Raw genomic sequence first — 5,959 nt, 5'->3', positions numbered from 1 at the left:
TGGGGCATGCAGCATCTTTTGGAACAACACCTGCACACACTGGGAAACCCAGAGAAAATTTAATTTGGTTTCTGACTCATCCCTGGCCCCCTGAGATGTGGAGGCCCTGGGGGGACATGCGAAAGGGGGTCACCTCCGCTCTGAAATTAGCAGGCACCAAGGACATGGGAAAAGGTTTCTAGAGCAGCTGAAGTTTTGGGGAGGGACAAGGCTACTCCTGTTCCCCTGCCCACCTCTGCTTGCTTCCCTGCCAGGGGTTCTGCCTGCCACCAAGTCCCAGCTGCTGCCAGTCCACCTTTGGTGCCCATCCACACTTCAGCTGATGCCCTGACAGCTGTCCCCTCTCCATCCTGCAGAGCTTCACCTTGAAGTCTGGCGGCAGAGGCCACACCAGAGTCCCATCCCAAGGCAGAAGCCACCACTTTCCTCCTGCCCTCTGAGGCTGCAGCCACAAAACACCTCTCCCTTCACTGGCTTCCCATCCACCCCCACACCCAACCCTTCATGCGCTCCAGTGGCTCCTCTCTGCCTTGAAGCAACTGGAGCACGCGTGCCTGCCTCCTGCTCCATGGCCCCCCCCGCACCGGGGCTGCTCAGCTCCCGGCCCACCGGGCTCAGCATCTCCTTCGCCCTTGCCCAGGGAGCTCAGAGAGCTCAGGGAGCACCCAAGCGAGACACCCCAAAGCCAGGGTAGCCACGAAGCTGCTTCTCTGTTCCCATCTGTACCCCCACCTCCGACTGCCATGCCTGTGCTGGTGAGCAGCCTGGCCACTTTTGGGCAGCCAAAAGGGATGTGGTCCCCAAATGTCGCTGCAGGAACCAGTGCCTCCCCAGGAGGTGTCAGGGCTGGATGAACGGGACGATTTGGGGGAAGCAGCCCTTGGTTCTCTGCCACATCGTGGAGCTGCCACTATGGAAATGGCTTAATCACAGCGCACCTCCTCTGTGCGCACTTTCCATGACGAGGCCTTTTGGTTTCCCCACCAGATTAGGGACAAAGGAGGGTATTTAACCTGAATAACGATGCTTAGAGCAAACTATTAGTATGCTGAGGGTGTTAGCTGGCACCAGGAGAGCTTCCTCTGGTGAGCCTGTAAGGGGCTGGAAAAATTGAAGTTTCCCCAGAGGCAAAAGAAAAATAAGACACAAAGGGGAAGGGGCATGCAAGGTGGGGAGCCTTGCAAGGACAAAATGGCATGCACAGACGAAGCTGAAACTGAGAGTGAGTTTGCCCCAGGTTCACCGGTGGGAATAGCCCAGGCTGGGGTGCCCTGGAAGGCTCCCAGGTTTGGAGGATGAGCGGTGGTGGGGAGCAGGAGCATGGTGGAGCTCCAGGGAGAGGAGGCAGACAGTCCACTCCTGAGGCCCAAGTGGAGGGGCCCTCCTGGGGCTGTCACTTGCCCCACGAGCTGAGCTTTCCCCACATGGGAGAACAAGCCAGGCACAAGTGCCCGCAGATACTTTAGGGGGTTCCGTCTGGCCCATGGGGACATGGGGGAGAGCCCTGGCACAGGGTGGCAGCTCACCAAGATGAGCACAGGGACAGGGCACAGCAAAGCTGTGGGATCCCCATTCTCAGGGGTATGCAATCCGCCCCTCCAGACATGTCCCTGAGCAGCCTGCTCTAACCGAGGTGTTGCTCCTAACTTCTGCTTGGAGCAGGGGCAGAGCAGAGGCCCCTGTCCATCCCATGTCTGTGGTGAGGCTGGCTCCCATGGCCAGCAGTGCTCTGCCCCGCTCCATTGCCTGGCTCAAGCACCCCAGATTTGTGGGTCAGCCTTGGGACCCAGTGGCTGAACACCTGGCTTTGCCAGTGCCAGCAAAGCTGAGGCTGAGCAGGAGCTTTGGCATCACGAGGGGCTCTGAGGCGGTACCCTTCCTCCCACCTCATTTAAATCCCCACAGCAAACAAAGGGACCAAGGAAATTAAACTCGTGGCAAAAGCAGGCTGAGAGAAGAGGGGAGATGTGAGCATGTCCTCACCAGTATCTCCTCCCCTCCCAGCCCATCCAAAGAGGAGGGAAACCTCTCCCATCCTCCTGTCCTTTTCCTTCCCTCCCTCTGCTCTACCCCACCATCCTCTCCTTGGCCTTTCTCTATGCCGCAGCCCCAGCAGACAAGGAGGGGGCACCTGGGGGGACAGGAGGCTTTTTCCCCCTCTCCTCCATCGCCAGCAGGCACACTGACCTCCGTCAGGGCTGAGAGCATCTCTTCCCACCCCAGGTCTCTCCTGGCCTGGCAGATGCCACCCACAACACTGTGTCCACCCCATGCACATACACAGTGCAGCGATGAAATCCAGGTCACTTGAGGAGGCGAGCAAACGCTGCAGCAGCCTGGCTCTGCCGTGGTGCACGGGAAGCCTTTCCAGTGTAACCCCCCCACCACCACCACTGCAGGACCTCCTCCCCAGTGGCTTTGCTCTGAGAGTCCCCTGGGGTGACAGTCGTCGTAGGCAAGGATGTGCATAAGCAGCACTGAGCCCAGCACTCCCTGGAAGGATGCTCTTTGTAAAAAACACCCATCACCCTGTCCATCTTCCTCCCTACCCAAAGAAACCACCATGGATCAAAACCCCAGAGCCCTCTGGTGATAGGGTTTCCTTCAGCAGTGGCAGCCAGCCTTGCTTTTATATTTTTCTTACGGCAAGCTTCTGAGCCAAGCTGACAGCCGGGCGCGCTCGCAGGCGAACGCACAAAACCCAGGCCAATTAAGGCAGACAAGCAGTAGACACATCAGCTTTTATCTTGAGATCCAAGTACCCCATTCATCACCAGCCACTGAAAGGTCTGCGGTTTATCAAATAAAATCACTGTCTCTCTCCCTCTCTTTAAAGCCAGACACATTGACTTGGGTGCTGGCTGTGACCTTATTTAACTAAACATCCTTTCAAGGTCCCCCAGAAGGGGGGAAGGAGCCTTCTGAAGAGGCACCAGCCTCTGTCTGCCACTCCCCGTTCATCAGCAGCAGTGAAGAAAAACCCCTCACGCGTCCCTCAGCTGGGCGGGGGAATACATATTTAATTGGCTTAATCGCCCTCGGCGAGTCAGCCCTCCCGCACGGCGATTCTTTGTGTTCCTTCCCATCCACCAGGACCCCCCCAGCTGCCCAGGACATACAGACGGACAGAGGGGTGGCTGCTCTGCCGGCAGCTGTCACGCTCTGGCTTTGGGACGTGACCCTTCGGCTGCCCGCCATCGCCTTTTTGGGCCATTTCCTTTCATGCTGCCGCATCCCTTTGCAAATCCCCGGCTCAGATGCTGTCTGCCACAGCGCTTGGAGTGTTGCTGCTCCCCCCACACCAGCCGGGGAGCCAGAGGTTATTTTCCCTCTGCTGCCTTTTCCAGCGAGCCCCTACACAGGCTCTTCCCTGCCGCTCACCATCACGTTTTCTCCATCCCTCGCGACTGCCAGTGCCCCCAGGTTAGGAGTCAGGTTTACCTCCCTGCTCCTTCCATCCCAGTAGTGAAAAGGTCTTTGTATGTCAAAAAGACACCCCATACCTGCAGCCGTCTGCCGGCAGCCATCTCCTCACCCCATGGAGCAGGGAGAATGATGTTCTGGCCCGCCGCCATCCTCAGGGAGGCTGATGCCCCCCCAGACCCAGCCTGTCTAGACACAGGCTGAAACAGAGAAGAGCTCCATCTCTCTAGACACAGGAGTGTGCCCCCAGAGCTCGATGAAAAAAAAATAAAATCACATTTTTCAGCTGCTTGGCACATTCACACACCGAGGGACCCACCAACAACGCGGTGGCCAGCGGAGACTCCGAATCGGCATCTCCTGGTGGGCTGCTGTAAAGGGCAGGAAGGAGCTGGGGAACCAGCATGGCTCCAGGCAGGGGTGACCACAAGCAGGGCCACCACAGCGCTCACCCAGTTATGTTTCTCCATCCTCCCTTCCTTGGAGGAGACTCACAGCCTCAGTGTCTGGCAGGTTTTTATAAATGCTGTCTCTGTCCGATGCTAATGAAAGCCTCTCAGCCTCTCCCCCTTTTTCTTTTGGTTATTGGATCATGCCCTTAAGAGTTAAATACCGAGCAAAGCAATTTCCTTGCCTACCCTGCATGTTAAAAACCCCTTTGCAGAGACAATTTACTATAGGAAAAATAAACAAGGTGGTTTTTGGGGAATACACACTGAGAGCATCCCCTCCCCAGCTAAGCCAATCACGCTCACAACTCCAGGGATCTTTACTGAGATAGTCTCGCCTACGATACAGCCTGTTTAGCGCTAAAATATGAATGTTGCCTTTATGAATTGATTATCAAAAGCTCCCTTGGTCTGTGTGGGGCTGCCCAGTTCCCGGGGAGGCCATGGGGGAGAGCAAACAGGCTGCCAGATGCAAAGGGGAAGCAAAAGGAGAAGCCATCATGGAGGCTTCATTTACCTTTTAAGCATATATGCATAATCATCACTCCCAAATACCAAGTTTGTGGGGTTTGTTTGTTTTGTTACGTTTGTGTTGTTTTTTTGTTTTTTTTTTTTAATTAGAATCATGTCTGTTCAAAAATCTGGCACAAGTGTCCTCATCTATGTCCTTCCTTCTTCCTTTGTGGATCTAACTTGCCATCTGCAGGAATGAGTAGTGCAGCCAGTCCCAAAGAAACCCCAATTCAAGCCCCATCATTATCAGCCCACTTTAATAAGACAGATTTTTTACAGATCGCCTCCTCCCTACCTGGCAATCAGAAAGCCCTCTGTGGCAAAGCACTGGCTATTTGCCCCCCAGCAGAAGCAGGAGTGCGATGGCAACACGGTCACCCCCAGAGGAGTTATTGTTCTTGAAGCAGGTGAGGAATAACCAAACTGGAGGAGGGAAGTCGCGCTTCACCCTCGCACCTCTGTGCCATTGAAAGGAAAAAGCAGCTTTGAAAGAAAAAGGCGTGTGCGAAGTTTAATCTCCAGCTACAATAGCCCAAGCAAGCTGGATGGCCATTGTGCCTCCGCTGACTTACCTCCTTAGCAGCGACGGGCTCCCTGGAGCTGTGCTCTGCAAAGCATCGGCGCTCAGCGGGGCCGAACGCTCCTCCGCTACCTTCTGAGGAGCAGCGGTCTTGCCTGCAGCCCGGCTCTGGGGGGCTTTCTCTGGCTGCCTGCCTGCCTGCCGGCTGCCTGCTGATGGATCTGCGGTATCTGATGTGTGTATGATGTGCGCCTCGCACACACACGCATCCACACGCCTTCCCCTGACGTCAGGGCCAGGCCAGGGGGAGCGGGCAGGTGGGAGGGATCAGCTTGGTCATTTCTGAGCCAGGCTTAAAGGAGCAAGTCTGTACAGGAGGCTGGAGGGGATGAGGGTCGGCCCCAGGGGGCCACATCGCTCTGGCTACACAAAGTGACGTAAATTGGTGGCACGGCCAGACACAGCAGGGCAGCCCCATGGGCTGCAGGGACAGCAGGACAGGGAACGAGAGGGGGAAATGGTACCAAATGGTGCCAGGAGGCCAGGTCTGGACCAGGAGCAGTCCTCTGTGACAGGTTAAACCTCTCCCCTGTCACCTCAAATCCCACTGGTGCTGCTGCAGCCCCTCTCCCTGCCTGCCCAAGCCTGCAGCCCCCCAGCACCCACAGGTGCCACAGTTACCCCCCGGCACAGCAAGGGAACATGGTGGGCACATGCCAAAAATCCACCCCACCATCCTACTCCCCTTTGGGCTCGCAGCCATCACAAACACAGGTGCTTTCTAAAGGTCTCACTTCTAGCAGTGCACTATGCCAACCCCCCGACCCCAGAAGATCCTTTCTGTTTTTCCCTTTGCCAGTGTGACCGTGCTCAGAAGAGCCACCTCTGCAGGCAGAGGCAATGTCATAAATCGGCCTGAGACTTTTTCTCTTGGGGTGCAGGGCGACGTGATGAGGACAGGAATCAATGGTTTGCTGCGTCCATTGGGGAATAGGGCGAGGAGTAATGGGGTTTAAATTGCAAGAAGTAAGATTGATGCTAGACATTAGGAAAC

At 56.1% G+C, this 5,959-nt stretch overlaps 1 protein-coding gene across 1 annotated transcript in view; it reads right to left on the bottom strand.

The window, feature by feature from the left end:
• CSDC2 (cold shock domain containing C2, RNA binding) overlaps positions 1-5,176 on the bottom strand; it is a 7,017-nt gene extending 1,841 nt beyond the window's left edge. Inside the window, exons 1-2 of the mRNA XM_010079907.1 lie at positions 4,954-5,176; positions 4,714-4,716 (exon numbers count right to left, since the gene is read on the bottom strand). The gene's annotated coding sequence lies outside the window, so the exon portion shown is untranslated. The remainder of the gene's footprint in view (positions 1-4,713; positions 4,717-4,953) is intronic.
• Positions 5,177-5,959: the final 783 nt, after the last annotated feature.

This window comes from Pterocles gutturalis, unplaced genomic scaffold (genome assembly GCF_000699245.1).
Source record: "Pterocles gutturalis isolate BGI_N339 unplaced genomic scaffold, ASM69924v1 scaffold34924, whole genome shotgun sequence".
In the NCBI taxonomy this organism is placed as follows: domain Eukaryota; kingdom Metazoa; phylum Chordata; class Aves; order Pterocliformes; family Pteroclidae; genus Pterocles; species Pterocles gutturalis.
This window is presented reverse-complemented; position numbering and strand designations above follow the sequence as displayed.